The 18,466-nt window shown below is 32.8% G+C and overlaps 1 pseudogene; it reads left to right on the forward strand.

The window, feature by feature from the left end:
• The first annotated feature begins 83 nt into the window (after positions 1-83).
• Positions 84-2,532, forward strand: LOC120174776 (annotated as a pseudogene).
• The last annotated feature ends 15,934 nt before the right edge of the window (positions 2,533-18,466 follow it).

The raw sequence follows: 18,466 nt of genomic DNA on the forward strand, positions 1-18,466 counted from the left end.
AGGCCCCTCCTTTCTCACTAGCCAATCCTTTGGTATCTGCTTACAAGTTTTGTCTCTTATGCTCAATTGTCTATCGACCGACCAAAAGCATGGCAGTTTCAGCTGAAGCTTATTCATACAAGCAACTTTTCTACAATTCTTACTTTCCCTTCTCTCTGCATCATTCTTCTTGTCCTTTATTCTCCTCGTTTGTCTCAAACCCCAAAAGTTCCCCCTTTTTTAACACAGCACCTTTCTTTTGTCTATGCTCCAGAAACCTCCTTTTACTGTTGTGGGGTTCTCAGTTTTCACTTTTGTTTTATCTCGACAATGCCACTCTGCTCTCTGCTGTGATCTTGAATTTGAATGTCAATGGTGAAACTGACAAAAATTTCATGGTAGACAAGGTAAATAGTGTTACCGGTGTTTCCCATTCAATCCTTTATTTTTCTTGTTTCTTGAGGAGGATAAGGATATTGACTACTCTAGTTTGTACTCTCTTTTTATGCCCTCTTTTCTGATTCTTCTGGTTTCTGTAATCTATTTCCTTTCACCAAGGATCTTGGTCCCCCCACTAGATTACATAAGAAACAGGACCACTCTTAAATTTATTGTTGACAGCAACTTCTCAACACAATTGCCTAAGAATGCAAGATTCTTTCATTTTCTCCATAGGTTTGTTTGATACTATTTGGTGCACTTATACTTTCATATCTTTTTGTTGAGTTGGTAACCGCTTGGCCTTTTGGTTTAAAGCGAACTGAAATATCATACAATGTTTCTTCTTTTCATTAATAATGCAGAGGACTCTTGCATCTTTCTCTGGTAGATTCAGCAAATTTGTTAGGTGATCTGATGGATGACACCAAGAACCTGAAAGGGTTTTGAGCTAGTGGCAAGGTTTTGCTTTAGCAAGGGAAGAACCGAGATAATTCCCACCGATGTAGTCCTACTAAATTTCGCTGCACAATTTATGGAGATGGAGAGTGATGATGGCCCCAGGCCTTGTTTATTAAACCAAACAAGAAAGTCTCTGGATGGTATCAGTCTCTGGACCTGGTCTGAGCTCCTTGTAGCTTTGAAAGAGTGCCAAGATTTACTTTCTGCTTCGAATTCTTCGTCATACTTGATAAGGTCCTTGATTGTGTTATAGGCAGGCTTGTCTCTCTGGTTGTTGCCAGCTCTTATGCGTCGTCTTCAGAGAATTCCAGTTTGAGGATCAGAAACAGTTTCCCTCAAATATCTTGGTGGTTTGAGGATCTTCTGTTTTTGAATATTGATTTGATTGACAAGGTAGTAAGAACGATGATAAGCCAGAATATCAATCATGATACGGTTAGTAAGTTCCTCTTATGTTATCGAAGATCGAGATTTCTTAGTGCCAGTCTAACTGAAAAGTGCAAAATCATAGAGGTTAATCAACCTGCTCTCTTTGCTCAATAGGAGATGCCTTCCTTGCAGGCTCTTATTGGTATATTTCGAGTTGCTTCAAGCTTGAAAATTAGTAGACATTGCAAGTCCATGTTGGAAAATCTTATTGGTTTGCAACTGGATCAAGCAACAATAGATTTTCTGCTAGTCCCATCCCCACACAGAAGAGGTTATGTGTATGATGTGAATCTGGTTCTGAGGTTGGTGAAAGCATTTTGCAAAGAAGGAAGTTGTTTTGTGTCCGCCACGCGATTAAAAAAAGTTGCTAGCTTGGTCGACTCGTTCCTCATGGAAGTGGCTGCAGATTCCCACCTGAACCCTTCCAAGTTTGCAGCATTAGTCATGGTGCTCACAGATGGTGCAAGAGAATCCCATGACAGGCTTTTTCAAGCCATAGACATTTACCTAGAGGTATTGCAATCCCTGAATCACTTTAGATTTCTAAAATTTTAGGCATATGCTATTCTATTTTGATTGCTTATGTTGGAATGACATTAGTTCTTGGTTATTAGCATTGTTAATAATCCGAAAACCGGAATTACTTGACTTATGGAATTTTTGAACAGGTTCATGGTGGACTATGTGAGGCAAAGAAAATGAGAATATGCTCTGCACTTAATTATGCAAAGCTCTCAACAGATGCACTGAGACACTTAGCTCGGAACTCGAAGTTCCCTTCAAGAATAGCATACAAGTTTTCATTAATCAGCAGTCCAAGCTTGAAAGCTTGTTCGAGGGCCAAAACCACCTTGACGATGACACCTTTACCGGTCCCATTGTTGGCGATGAAAGTGTCGACGAGAAGGCGAGTTCTGATCAAATCCTTGTGTATGCAAAAAGAATCAAGCTTTCCAGTAAGCCGAGCAACTGGATGTAGAGCTGCAAGGAATGCAATGCAGGGTAACAGAACTGGAGAAATACTGTGGGATAATGCAGAGTCAGATAGGAAATGTTCCAAGAACAAGATTATCCAGTCTTGGTAATAATGCTAGATTCTTACCAAAACTGTGTTCTTGAAAGATGGTTAATGCTTGTATAGGATGAATCAGCTAATGTAAATGCAATTTTCTTTTGTCTGAAATTTTGTAATGAACGATCATGGTTCTGTCTTTTCCATGGAGAATGAGGATATTAAATCAAGAACTGATGATTAACTATGAATAAGGGACAGCAAAATGAGGTATTAATTATTTATTGAATCTTGGTGAATGTGTGAGTGAAAGTGAGAGTGAGAGAGAGAGAGAGAGAGAGCCATAAATGCAATGGTATGGACCAATTTTGATAATGGAGTAAAGCTGTGACAGTATAATTACATGATATAAATTCAGCTGAAATATTAAAAACACTATGTATAAATATATTTAAATTATACCACATGACACGAAAAAAATGAACTCATGATTAATGGATAATTGTTATCCTTAGAGATTCTAGGTTCGAGCACTAGTGATTACAGAATATTTGAATGTTCATTGTCAAATGGTTTGAGGAAAAATAGAAATATTCAAAAGTTTGGGGACTAATTTAGAAAGTGACTCATAATTTAGAGATGAAATTAGAATTTTTAAAAGTTTCAGGACTAATTTAGAATGAGACTCATAGTTTGGGAATAAAATTAAAATATTTAAAAGTTTAAGGACAAATTTATAATGAGAGTAATAGTTTGGAGACATATGATGCAATTAACTCTATAAATATTTTTAAAAAATAAGCTTAAATTACACGTTTAATACTAAACTATCAATTTTGATCCATTTTTAGTTCTTGAACTTTCAATTTTTTTTAAAATCATAACTAATATTTTATTTTTGTTTCATTTTAGTACCTCATCGTTAAAAACTTAACGAGTGATTTGCACATGACACCTTTTTGGATAATTACATCATTCATCACTCAACTATCTTCTCACTCATATTTTGGTCACTTAAATTTTAAATTTTTTAATTTAATTACTTCACTTTTAAATTACTCTGAATTTAATCACTCTAATTTTTTTTATTTAATTATACATTAATAAAATAACAATAAAATGTCATGTCACAAAATTACTAATAAAATAATTTAAAATGATTAAAATATGATCAATTTGAAAGTTGAGTACTTAAATTAATTTTTTTTAAAATTTTAGTACCATAATATGAGTGAGAAGATAGTTGTGTGATGAATGATGTAGTTTACACATAAAAAATACAATGTAGTTCAATTTTTAATGGCAATATACTAAACTTAGGTATGGTTTTAAAAAAATTTGAAAGTTTATGTACTAAAACGGACCAAAACTGATAGTTCAGGTACTAAACGCGTAATTTATTTATAAAAAATTAAGAAGAAATATTTTAGTAGTATATTTAAGGGTTAACTACATGGATGATCACTTATGTTTGTATTTTGTCCACTTTTGGTCACTGATTAAAATAAAAACATAAGATATGATCACTTTCGTTTTTATTTAATTAAGATATGATCACCTTCGTTTTTATTTAATTAAATATACTATCACAGGTTAATTGTTGTTAACAATTAACAAAATATGGGACATGATAGTTGGTATAATCACACATTTGGTCCCTATTATTTATATATTACCTCAATTTAGTCATATTTTTAAATAATTTTAACATAAATATATATTTTTAAATGAAAATAAAAATAAAATTTTAATTAAGTTAAAAAATATATTTAATAAGTTAATATATTTTTTAAGTTAATATATTAAAATATTGAATTTAAGTGTTTATACAATAATACAAAATATATACACCAGTTGTTTACTTTAGACCAAGCAATGGTCTTGGCTTAATGGTTGGATACATGTTTACTTTTTAAGTGACCAAAGTTTGAATCTTTTTGCCACAATTTGCTTTCGTTTATTTTCTTTTAATCAGAGGGTGACACATGTCACTCTTTGATTGATGGAAATAAATATATTTAATTAAAATAAAGTTAATCCTTTATCCGAATGGTGACACATGACAGGACATGTTGCATCAATTGGAAGATTAAATTTATTTTAATTTATTTTAATTTATTAAAGTATAACTAAATTGAGAGAATATATAAATAATGGACCATGTAATGCTCCAAATTTTGGGCTAGTATTTTGGGTTACCCGAGAGGCATGTGAACCCCGTGATTCATAATTAAAGTCGTTGGGTCAAGTTGGGCTTAATTCGGTTAGAGTTGAGCCCAAAGGTTATAAAAAGAGACTTTTAAATATAAGAAATATGTGAAGGAACAAAAGTACAATAAGACCATTTTTAAAATTGAAAGTTCATTTTAGGGTTTTATACAAGTTTGGGGTGTGGGTTTTGTGGCCAAGAAACCCTTCTCTCTTTATCTTATTCATTTCTCTCATTCTTTCCTTCTCCAACTCTTTATAGCTCCAAGTGTTTGGTAAAACATCTTTCCCTACTCCTTTAGGCTTTTATCTATCTCAAGCACTTTATACTATCCTATGTATGCTAAGAAATCCTTACATCTTTGTGGGCTAGAGAAAAAAAGTAGAAAATCAACCAAATCTTAAAAGAAGTGAGTGTGACTAAGCAATGAGCTTCATTTCGGGATTGTTGAGTTAATCGAATGACGAAATTGGCCAAGAGGGGGGTGAATTGGCAATAAAAATTTTGTGGAAGCTTTTGCAGAAAATTGAAAGCAATTGCACAGCGATTTACAGTGGTTCGACTTTCTCAAACAAAGTCTACGTCCACTACCTTAGCTATCCACACTAAGGATTTTCCAACAAATTCACTAATTTGTTCTTTCTTTTGAGGTCAAAGAGATAACCTTACAATTCCCTCAGAGTATACCCCAACTCTTGAGAACACTCTTTTCTCAAAGAGAAGATTACAAATTGCAAACTTACAAGAAAACCTCACAAGGTAAGATGTTTGCACAATTCTAGAACAAAGAAAAGAACACTCAAAGATGAATACAATTGAGCACAAAAAGTGTTCTTGAAAGCAAATGATATGAATGAAATGGGCTTGAAATGCTCAAACTTGAGGTTTGATGCTTTCTCTTTGATTCTCTCTTGATTCTAGTTGCTTGATGTTTCTTGTTATTGATCAATGGCTTCTATGCTTGCTTAATACACCTTGGATCACTCTGAACGTTGGGGATAATTAGAGAAGATATTATAGCCGTTTAGTGTGAAAACATTTAATAAAACAGCTTGGAGCGTGGGGGGAATCGGTTCCCTCTCATAGGAATCGGTTCCCTAAGTGTAAAATTCAAATATTTCGACCGTGAACAGGGGGGAATCGGTACCCCTTGGGGGGAATCGGTTCCCTCCGAGTATTCTGGAAATCTCGGAGCCAAACCATTCAGGGGGAATCGGTTCCTCCTATGGGGGGGAATCGTTCCCTCTGAGCAATCTGGAATTTTTGGCTTTGAATTGGTTTGAAATACTTTGTAAAATATTTTGAAATTGTTTTATGATTAAAACTTAATTTTACTTAAGTAAGGATCAAAAATGATTTTTGAAATATTTGGAGTAATGTTTTGATATTCGAATAGTTATATCGAATATACTTAGAAAATCATTTGGAAAATCTTAAAATCCTTTAACTTAATTTGTTATATCGAAATATTAAAATGTTTCACAATCTCCCCCTTTTTGATATAACAAAAATTTTAGTAATTTTAAGATTTTTGAAATCAAGTTTTTAAAATTACTCCCCTTACTTTAACACTTCTTCATTTATCATGTAAAACATTTAACACTTATTCTTCTCCCCTTTTTGTTAAATCAAAAAAGACATTGTAAAACAGGTTTTGAAAATCATTTAGCCAATTGATTTATTATTATAAGCTAAGCTGCTAAGATCACAATCAAAAGAGAGGTTAGCCATTAGTTTCATAATCAATATTCATAAATAATGTGATATGGCAAAATTGATCATATTGCTATGATAATGTAAATGATGCAAAAATGAATAAAACACACCAAACATATAAGTTCACACCATTCATATATCCAAAGCCAACAATCCACAAAATCAAACAATCAAAATGTTGAAACAATATTTTTGTTCAAAGTCTTAAAGCTAAACATAAAATCAAGCATCCGGATCGGTAGGAGGAAACGGGCTCGCATAGCGACCATCTCGTGTGTGAGTTCATTGATACGAGCGTTGGTTGATTCATTGTTTGCAACGCATCTCCTGAAGAATCTCTATTGTTGAGCTCCATTGTGGATAAATGGGACTCTATAGAGGAAAAGCGCGAGTCATGGTAGCGTATCGAATCGAATGTCTCCATAAAGGATTGAAAATATGGAGGCATTTGATGCGTTGTTGTGCTTGTTCCTCGGACTGCTCTTCGGGTTGTTCAGGTTCTTCTTCAGCTTCATCAATATCCCTCATTAATTGTTCAACTCGGGATCTTCGTCAGCTTCGGGTGGAGCTTGTGAAGAACTAGCTCCGGGAGTAGAAGAACGAACCCATTCACCGGTTTCTTTGTCCTTACCCATCCCCTCTCGTTAGGAAAGAAGATTTATTTGTTTCTTAAGAGGAAAAACGGCATCTAGACCGACTCTAAGCCCAGCTTTGGAAAACAGATTACTCAAAAAGCAACCGTAAACTAGAGATGAACATTGTTTTCTTGTTAGGAACAAGATTTACGGTTTCAACAATTTCAGCAAAAATAATCTGAGGTAGGTTAATTTAATACGGTTTAATATACGAACAAGTTGATGGTAAACGATGGGTTCAAGATCAAATAGTTTATCAAATTTCCATTCTTGTAAATGGGAAGATATTTAAAATTGATAGCTAACATAGCTTGACGAGAAGGAATACGTTCTTCCCGGATTTTGTAAGAATCGAAATACTGATAATACCAATATCGGTGATTTCTAGACTCAGGATGATTGAAACACGAATTTTGGATAGTCAAGTTAGGATCAGTGGGATTGGGATTAGAAATTGGAATAGAATGAGGATTTGGAGTGGATTTGGTTGACGACTAGAACGACTAGATGAAGACCTAGGTCGTTTAGGATTGACATGGTGAAGGAAATCGGAATAGATAGAATAACCTGCAATTTTAAAACAAATGTATGCAATTCAATTAATCCCAAAACTCAAATGAGTCCTCAATATTTCAAGATTCTCTAAATCAATCCTAATGGCAAAGTTTTTGAAAACTTTTGAAAAATAGGTTTTGAGAAACATATATGTATAGTTTTTCATAACAACAATATAATTTGATCAAAACACAATAATTGAAAAATAACATTTTTTTTTATTTCGAAAATTTTAAAAAATTTGAAAATAATAACCTGCAATTTTAAAACAAATGTATGCAATTCAATTAATCCCAAAACTCAAATGAGTCCTCAATATTTCAAGATTCTCTAAATCAATCCTAATGGGCAAAGTTTTTGAAAAACTTTTGAAAAATGGTTTTGAGAACATATAAAAAATTTGAAAAATTCTTGTGTTTTGATGAAATTAGTTGTAACATCTAGTTTCTAATCACTAAATAATCAATGCCCGATCACTATTTCAACTAGAACTAATGAAACTAATCCTATGTTCAAAAATAATGAAATAAAGAGTTTAGAAAAATTTACCTTGAAATCTGAAGATTGAGGGGATTTAGATGTTGTTTTGCACGATTTTAATGATTCCAACAGGTTTGGAAGATGATTTATGAAGCAAATTCCGATTAATATCGTTGATTTGAGGCAAAAATGGAGATTTGAGGGGTTTAGAGGGTGAACGGCGGAAGATATAATAAATGAGGGTTTGGGATTTTGGGGTGTTCTGTTCGATTTAACAGAACCCCAGGGGGTATCGATTCCCCTGTGGGGGGAATCGGTTCCCCTTCAAAGGGGAATCGGTTCCCTCAGGGGGGATCGATTCCCTCTGCACCAAAATGCTAAAATCCAATTTTTAAGCACAAAATGCTAAATTAATCTTTTCTAGTGTATTGGCAACTCATATCAAACATTAATTATGTTCAAATAATTAAATTAATCTTTAATTGATTTTTGAACATAAAATTAATTTTCATTAAGAATCACAAACTCCCCCTAACTAATAGCAAGAATGCAATCAAAAATTATTATTATAAGCATTTTTCAAGATTTATTAAAAGTGCTAAAATTATTTTAAACACTAAGTGAAGATAGGTTGGTCAAACCTAATTCTCTCCTAAGTGTCCAAAATCTTTCCTTGTTTAAGGGTTTTGTAAAGATATCCGCTAATTGGTGCAAAGTATCAACAAATTCTAGAACTACATCTTCCTTAGTGACTGGTCCTCTAATGAAGTGATGTCTTATTTCAATGTGCTTAGTCTAGAGTGTTGGATGGGATTTTTAGTGAGACAAATAGCACTAGTATTGTCACACTTGATAGGAATAGTACCTACTTCAATTCCTAATCAAAAAGTTGTTGTTTCATCCATAAAACTTGTGCACAACAACTACCAGCTGAAATGTATTCGGCTTCAGTGGTAGATAATGCAACACAATTTTGTTTCTTTGAAAAACCAAGAAATCAGCATATTTCCAAGGAATTGGCAAGTACCGGAGGTGCTTTTTCTATCTAATTTGCATCCTCCATAATCCGCATCAGAAAAAGCATGCAAGCTAAAGCTAGAGTCTCTAGGATACCAAAGTCCTAAACTAGGAGTGTCCTTAAGGTATCTAAAGATTCTCTTAACAGCTAGTAAATGTGATTCCTTAGGACATGATTGAAATCTAGCACATAAGCAAACACTAAACATAATGTCCGGTCTACTTGCAGTTAGATAAAGCAAAGAACCAATCATTGACCATATAATTTAACATCTCACATTTACCTCCTCATCTAAGTCAAGCTTGTTGAAGAGCTCATTGGAGTGTTATGAGGTTTCCCATTTTCCAGTCCAAACTTCTTGAGCATATCTTTGACGTACTTAGCTTGATTATGAAGATGCCATCTTTTCTTTGCTTGATTTGGAGTCCCAAGAAAAATGAGAGCTCCCCCATCATGCTCATCTCAAACTCACTTTGCATTAGCTTAGAAATTCTTGACAAAGAACATCATTAGTAGAACCAAATATTATATCATCAACATAAATTTGAACTACTAATAAATCTTTACCTTTTCTCTTTAAAAACAATGTAGTGTCAACCTTTCCTTTTAAAAACCTTTTTCAATTAAAAAATTTGACAATCTTTCATACCAAGCTCTAGGAGCTTGTTTTAAACCATAAAGAGTTTGTCATTTTAAAACATGATCCGGAAAATTTGAATCTTCAAAACCTGGAGGTTGTTCCACTACACTTCTTCTTTTATAAAACCATTTAAAAAATGCACTTTTAACATCCATTTGATATAATTTAAATTCATTGAAACATGCAAATGCTAATAACATTCTAATTGCTTCCATCCTAGCTACGGGAGCGTATGTTTCATCATAGTCTATGCCTTCTTCTTGAGTATAGCCTTGGCAACAAGTCTAGCCTTGTTCCTCACTATATTACCACTTTCATCAAGTTTTTTCTAAAAACCCATCTAGTACCTACAGTAGATTTTACTAGGCCTTTTAACTAATGTCCATACTTTACTTCTCTCAATTGATTAATTCTTCTTGCATAGCCATAATCCAATGTTCATCTTTTAATGCTTCTTTGATGTTCTTAGGCTCTATGCATGAAATAAATGCAACATAATTACAGATATTCTAAGAGAAGATCGAGTAGTTACCCCTTTTGATGGATCACCTATAATTTCACCATCCTTGACATAGTTGTACTCTCTTGGAAAAGATACTTCCCTTTCTTCAATGGTTGGATTCTCGAGGGGATCATGAGTTCCTCATCTTTGTTTCTTCCTTTGATGATGATTCTCCAACGTCATGTCTAACGTCATTTGCTTGTACAATACCTACATCATCATAACAGAAGAATCCTTCCTCGGAAGGGGATTATCATCGAAAACAACATGTATAGACTCTTCTACAACTAAAGTTCTTTTATTAAATACACGATAAGCTTTAGAATTTAAGGAATAACCCAGAAAAATTCCTTCATCACTTTTAGCATCAAATTTACCAAGATTTTCTTTACCGTTGTTTAAAACAAAACATTTACATCCAAAGGATGAAATAGCTAATGTTAGGCTTTTATTTTTGAGAATTTCATATGGAGTTTTCTTTAAAATTGGCCTAATCATTACTCGATTTACAACATAACAAGCGGTATTTGTGGCTTCCGCCCAAAAATATTTTGGCAAATATTTTCGCAAAGCATGGTTCTAGCCATTTCTTCTAAAGTTCGATTTTTCCTTTCAACACTCCATTTTGTTGAGGGGTTCTAGGTGCTGAAAAATTGTGGCTAATACCATTAGAATTACAAAACTCAATAAATCCAAGATTTTCAAATTCAGTTCCATGATCACTTCTAACACTAGTGATAGAGTATCCTTTTTCATTTTGGATTATTTTTGAAAATATGATGAAATTTTCTAATGCTTCATCTTTAGTACTTAAGAATAGAACCCAAGTGTATCTAGAATAGTCATCTACCAAGACAATGCATATTGTTTCCTCCCAAGCTAGTAGTTCTAGTTGGCCCAAAAAGATCTAAATGGATCAATTGTAATACTCTACTAGTTGATACATCATTAATAGATTTAAAAGAACTCGTTTTTGTTTTCCTTTAGCACAAGCATCACAGATTTTATCATTATCAAATTTAAGCTTAGGCAACCCTCTTACTATGTCTCCTTGAATTAACCGTTGCAAAACACTCATCTAGCATGACCCAGTCTCCTATGCCATAACCAACTATCATGCTCATCCTTAGCAACTAGGCATAAATTAGTCATATCAATAGAATCTGCACCATGTAAATGTTTCCTATTCTATGACCAACAAGCAATCGATTAGATGCAATGTCAATGACTTTACAACCATTAATTTCAAATAGACATTGAATCCTTTATCGCATAATTGACTAATACTCAATAGATTATGCTTTAATCCATTCACAATAAAACATTCTTAATTTGTATGGAAGAGGTATTACCTATTGTACCAATACCTTCAATGTAACCTTTTGAATTGTCTCCAAAAGTCACTTCTCCTCCATTTTTGGCGTTAAGCTCAATGAACCGTTTTGTCTCCGGTCATGTGTCTGAGCATCCACTATCAAGGTACCATGAATTTGAATTGTTTCCCGTGCCTTGTAGCAATGCTCCTTTCCCTACAACATAGATTAATTTTTGATTTTTGGTACCCAAATTCTTTTGGGTCCATATTCATTAGTTTCCAAAATCCTAGTTCCCTTAGGTATCCATTTTGTAGGATATCTTTATCTTTAGTAGTAATGAGTCCTTTAGGAACCCATATACTTCTAAATATTTTACCATTTAAGGTTCGTTGAGGATTTCTATGATTGTAGTTTCTAAAATCTTTTCTAACAAAGTTGGATTTTTAATTTCTCCTTTTTCAAAACGTTTTGTTCCAACTTTATCAAAAGAGATTTTAAGATCATCAATTTTCTTTTGATGATCATCATTGACCTTTGAAAGTAAATTTTGCAAATCTAAATTTTTCTTTTCAAACTCTTCTAGTTTGATTTGCAAATCTTTAATTTTACTTTCAAGATCATTGTTGGTTTTGGATATGAGTTTATTTTCATTTTTCAACTTTGAAACATCATTTTATATTTTAAAAATAATTTCTCATAATCCGAAGCCAACCCATTATATTCCTCTAATAGCTCATCATAAGATAAATCATCAAAATCAGATGAGTTAGAGGTTACCTTAGAATCTTCCCCGAATGCCATCAAGCACAAGTTTGCTACTTCTTGTTCCTCTTCATCGGAACCTTCTTCATCGCTCCATGTAGCCACATGAGCCTTGTGCTTATTCTTTGATTGACCCTTTTTCTTCAATTGTGGGCAATCATATTTGACATGCCCCGGCTTTTTGCATTCATAGCAAATGATTGGGTCCTTCTCTTTGGTTCATTTTGAGGCCTTCGTTTCGTTTGAATTTTCTTCCTTGGTAAGGTCTCATCATTTTTCTGAACCATTTGGCAAACAATGCCATTTCCTCGTCATCATCATCATCATTAGAATCACTCTCATCTTTTGTGGATTTGAGAGCAACTCCAATGTTTTTCTTCTTCTCCTTTGTGTCTCTTCAACTTTATCAAGGTCCACCTCATCTTCAAGCATCATCTCATGAGTGAGGAGTGAACCGATAAGTTCTTCAAGAGTTAAGGACGATAGGTCCTTAGACTCGATGATTGCCGTCTCTTTGATTGCCATGATTTTGGGAGGGAGTAGACTAACTTCCTCACAAGCTTTTCATTTGAGATGATCTCTCCATATGATTTGAGACCATTGACAATCGTTGAAAATCTATCCGTCATAGCTTTGATGTCTTCATTTGGTTTCATCCTGAAATTTTCATAGCTATGCGTTAGAACTAATTTTTGATTTCTTTACCTCATCTGTACCTTCATGTGTGACTTGAAGTTTGTCCCATATTTCTTTGGCGGTTGTACACGATGAAACTCTTCCGTATTCATCTGGTCCAAGAGCACAAAAGATAATATGGATGGCTTTGGAGTTGAGCTGGAACATTTTTGTATCTCCTTCACTCCACAACCTTGGATGAGTGATAGGCTTAATGTATCCTTCTTCTACGGCATTCCATGCTCCCATGTCACTTGCTTGAATGAAGTACATCATTCTATTCTTCCAATAGGCGTAGTTAGCTCCATTGAATAAAGGAGGCTTGTTGACGGGCATCGAATCGAGACCGGAGTCGAAGTTTGAAGTGGAGGCCATTGATGACTTTGTAATCGATGTAACTCTTCCCGGATCGACTGAAGAGGCGATTAAACCTTCAAATGAGTTAGGCTCTGATACCAATTGTTGAGTTAATCGAATGACGAAATTGGCCAAGAGGGGGGTGAATTGGCAATAAAAATTTTGTGGAAGCTTTTGCAGAAAATTGAAAGCAATTGCACAGCGATTTACAGTGGTTCGACTTTCTCAAACAAAGTCTACGTCCATTACCTTAGCTATCCACACTAAGGATTTTCCAACAAATTCACTAATTTGTTCTTTCTTTTGAGGCCAAAGAGATAACCTTACAATTCCCTCAAGAGTATACCCCAACTCTTGAGAACACTCTTTTCTCAAAGAGAAGATTACAAATTTGCAAACTTACAAGAAACCTCACAAGGTAAGATGTTTGCACAATTCTAGAACAAAGAAAAGAACACTCAAAGATGAATACAATTGAGCACAAAAGTGTTCTTGAAAGAAAATGAATTGAATGAAATGGGCTTGAAATGCTCAAACTTGAGGTTTGATGCTTCTTGATTCTATGTTGCTTGATGTTTCTTGTTATTGATCATGATGGCTTCTATGCTTGCTTAAATACACCTTGGATCACTTCTGAACGTTGGGGATAATTAGAGAAGATATTATAGCCGTTTTAGTGTGAAAACATTTAATAAAACAGCTTGGAGCGTGGGGGGAATCGGTTCCCTCTCATAGGGAATCGATTCCCTAAGTGTAAAATTCAAATATTTCGACCGTTGAACAGGGGGAATCGGTACCCCCTTGGGGGGGAATCGGTTCCCTCCGAGCATTCTGGAAATCTCGGAGCCAAACCATCAGGGGGGAATCGGTTCCTCCTATGGGGGGGAATCGGTTCCCTCTGAGCAATCTGGAATTTTTGGCTTTGAATTGGTTCGAAATACTTTGTAAAATATTTTGAAATTGTTTTATGATTAAAACTTAATTTTACACTTAAGTAAGGATCAAAAATGATTTTTGAAATATTTGGAGTAATGTTTTGATATTCGAATAGTTATATCGAATATACTTAGAAAATCATTTGGAAAATCTTAAAATCCATTTAACTTAATTTGTTATATCGAAATATTAAAATGTTTCAACAGGGATCCTAGCATCAATGTAGTGTATTTCTAATCATTTGGAGTGTTAAGGCTTTCATAAATATAAAAATTACTAATGTATGATATTTGAACATTTTAGGGTTTATCTTTGATTTCATGATTAAACCATATTTTAGGGATAAAAAAGACTTTTTTATACAACTTCATAACCTTGAGTAACTCCATAAAGCTTTAGCACATGATTAGGGACCAAACTAAGACGTTAGATATGATTTTTAGGTGTTTTTCAAGCCTAAATAAACTATTTTCGGGTTCGAGTATCGATATTGGGTGAATTGGGATGAAATTTTGGCAATTTTAGTAGGGAGTATTAATATTGAAAGGAGTATCAATACAAATCCCTTAGTATCGATACTGAGGGTTGTAGTATCGATTCCAAATTATCGATATCGAGACCTGATCCTATGTATCGAGACAGCTAGTCTCCATATCGAAGGACTCGTATCCATACCGAAGGCTTGATATCAATACCTAAAGTTGTTGAGTGACTTCAAGATGTCAAATAGACTTAAGAGTGAGGAGTTTAATATCAGTTGAGATCAAGAATATAACATGGGTGCGAGAGGTTACTAAAATGCCCTTGGGAGTTAAAATTACCAAATTACCCTTATATGCCTCGTATTGAATACTTAAGAATGAAGGACCGTTACGAATGATGTACCAGCAAGCAATATGGAATAATAATCATATCACAGAGTAGTGGAGTTTCATACTACAAGAATGTCAACGAATGACGAACGTACAATTGTCCATCAAATTCGAGTGTGAATTGAGGGAAAACGTAGTAAGAATTATTAGAGTGTCACTACCAGTAACGAACTCAAATCAGGTATCGGGCTAGTTATTATAACCAGCCAGTAAAAAACAAACACCTTAAATGTCATGAAGCCACGAAAATCGTAGAGACTTCTCTAGAGTCAGTGAATGACTAAAATGCCCTCAAGTACGAAGAACCAGATCAGAGCATACTATTACTAGTATCAAATTATAAACCTTCGTATAATATTATAGATGAGAAAACGAGCGAGATAACAGCTAGTGAAGGGTTGAACTATCTTTAGTGTGTCAAGTTATACTAGGGTGTAGTCAGACTACCATATTTGCCTTAGTGTGTCAATTTGAGATCATTTGTCTAAGGTATTATGTCGACTATGCATATGTCTCGACTTACCATTATACTTGCTAGTCACAATATGAACATAGCGTGGGCACATGTTTAAGCCATTTAAGAATATCCTCCAACAAATTCCAAAGCAATTCAGCTATTCTCCAGACTTGTCTAGAGCTTCAAACTCATATTTCACTATGAATCTGGTTATAACCGTTTTCTTAAGGATTCTCATGTCACTTTTTCTTTCCAATGGGAAACATATTCACTTGCGTCGTTGATATTTTAAATATCAAATTACAACTAGCATCAGTCTATCATTCTAAGATAGTAGGATAATCAAAGAAAATACAATCTATCATTTAAGATTTATTTTCATTTATTTTGGTAATATGACAATTATCTTCTCAAGACCCCCACATTTTCAAGTGTTTGTATGACACAAATTTTCACATTTTCATAACTCATGTGGTGTCTTGTCCTTTTTCCTTTCTTGTGGACCTTATTTAAAAGGTAATTAGTTGACAAAACACATTCTCTCCCCCCCACATGTTTTGTGACAACTTAGAACTTCTTTGCATTGCGTTCATTGTTCAATTCTTCCGCTTTGCTACTTCATTTATTTTAGGAGAATACAGTGATGTCACTTCATGAGTAATATCATGTTATGCATGCTTCTTACCATCTTAATTTATTTATTAAGTTGGTTTTCAACTTCATGCTTATAGAAAATAAAATTTTCTATATAACTTCGTTTTGCTCTTTTAGAAAATACATATAACAATACTTTTGCTATCATCAATGAGATAATAAAGCATTTATTCTCCCTCGCCTATGCCATTATTATGAAGTTTAAGAACTTGACCACTAAAACTTCCTTAGTGTCATCATCTTCCATTTCGTATTTATGGTCTAAAGTCATTCATAATTATTTTATCCATCTTATGGATACTATACACTTTATATTATGTATCCGATAATCCATTTAGAATATATTTTCAATAGAGGAAGTTAGAATACTTCCAAGCTTTAACATCAATAAATATGGTAACAACGTTTACCTCATCCTCTCTAATAGTAGAAGGATCATTCGATATTTGGTATAATTTACCAAATAAAATAACATATTATGTTATCATATCTTAAAATTCCATTCATAGAATTTTACAAGTTTCTCATTGTGGCTCATGACCACTGACAATCATGATTTTGTTTAGCACACGAAATTAGAATTAATAATAATTCCAACAATAAATCGAAAGTAAATTATGGTTTGTTCTCCCAACAAAATTTAGTTTCAAACTAAATGAGTAACAAACTTGTTACTTTCAAATGATTTCTATTATGAATAGTAATCAAATAATTCTGTTAGACAACAAAATTAAAACCTCAATTGATTTTCAACATGAAATCAAAGATTCTAATAAATAGAAAAGTAATTCTCGTTTATTTTCAATTTTGCTATCGTACAAAATCAACGTTTTGAAACAAAATCAGTAACCAACGTTACTTTAACGACAATTTCTGTTAACAGATTTGTCCACTCTGAGATTTTTGCAAACCCGTTAAAATGACATTATTAAAATTATTAAAATTTTACCTACCTGATTGACTTCACTGTTATCAATAAAAACTTGAACTATCAAAACTCAACGTGTACCCCATAAAGTGTGCAACAACAAAGACCTTGTAAAGATTTTGAAACTTAATTATTTGAATTCCTACAGAGTAATTGGTGGAAACATGTCCCACAAAAAATTAAACACAAAATTTTTACATAAAAGATTTTAGAATTCATAAGTCAGAATTGAAGGAAACTTATAATTTGCACAAATTCCTCTTAATTTTGGCTCAATATTTGTTCTGTCAAATTTTTGGCACTTCCCTTATATACAACAACGACTAAACTGAAAAAAATCTATATCATATCGAAAAAATAAGAATAGAATATGTCTTAAGACTATTGGACAAAAGTCTTTAATCCGAGAATGATATAGAAAATAATATAATGATAATAATTATAAAATATCATTATACATAATTAATGATAAAAAATGAGTTTACTTATATTAGGATTGTAATAATTATAACAATTCGAGACCATAATCACACATGAGAAGATAAAACAAACCAGATTAACCTTCTTGATAAATAAATAAAAATAACTTGAAAGAAAAATACTCTTTTCTTGATTGATCTTTTGATCGGAAACAATCGATGCTTGTCACTACATAGTCTCCTAGGATACAACAACTATATGATCTTCGAATAATAGCACAACTTTCGAGATCACGAACTATTTCTTGACTTTGTCTATCACCATAAAACTAAAGAGATTTGTTTTTAAGATTTATGAAGTTCTTGAATTCTGAGATGTGTAAAACCTGGAAGATTAACTCTATATTTATAGGGGATTTTCAGGAGAGATTTACACCGACTAAATATATTTTAATATTCAAATTTAAACAGATAATATTATCTTTTAATTTGAAATATCCAAAACATTTAAAATCCTTTTATTATTTAAATTTAAATATATATTATTTTAATTTGAAATATTCAAAGTATATAATTATCTTTTAATATTCAAAGTTAAATAGATAATAAATACCTATTAATTTGACATAATTAAAAGAATAATTATCATACTAATATTCAAATAAAAGAACATCTCTTAATTTACAATATTTAAAAGAAATATGAATTTACTTTAAATATTAAATCCATCAATAAATTCACTCTTTTCTCAACATCACTAAAATTATTTTTTACTTTCTTTTTTTTTCTACCCTTTGTTATAATATGTAACCTAAATGATGCATTTTATAACTAAACAATGGATTCAACTTAGTGGTTAAGAATGTTAATTTATAACCAATTTAAACAGGTTCAAATCTCACATCTTCTGTGCGTGATTTTCTTCTTCTATTGTTAATTTAAAATATATTTTATTCATATCGCACCATGTGTCGTAACCTAATTAAAAATTAAATTTATTAAATTAGATTATAAT

The sequence above is a fragment of the Hibiscus syriacus genome, unplaced genomic scaffold, assembly GCF_006381635.1.
Source record: "Hibiscus syriacus cultivar Baekdansim isolate YM2019G1 unplaced genomic scaffold, ASM638163v2 tig00112123_pilon, whole genome shotgun sequence".
Lineage (NCBI taxonomy): Eukaryota > Viridiplantae > Streptophyta > Magnoliopsida > Malvales > Malvaceae > Hibiscus > Hibiscus syriacus.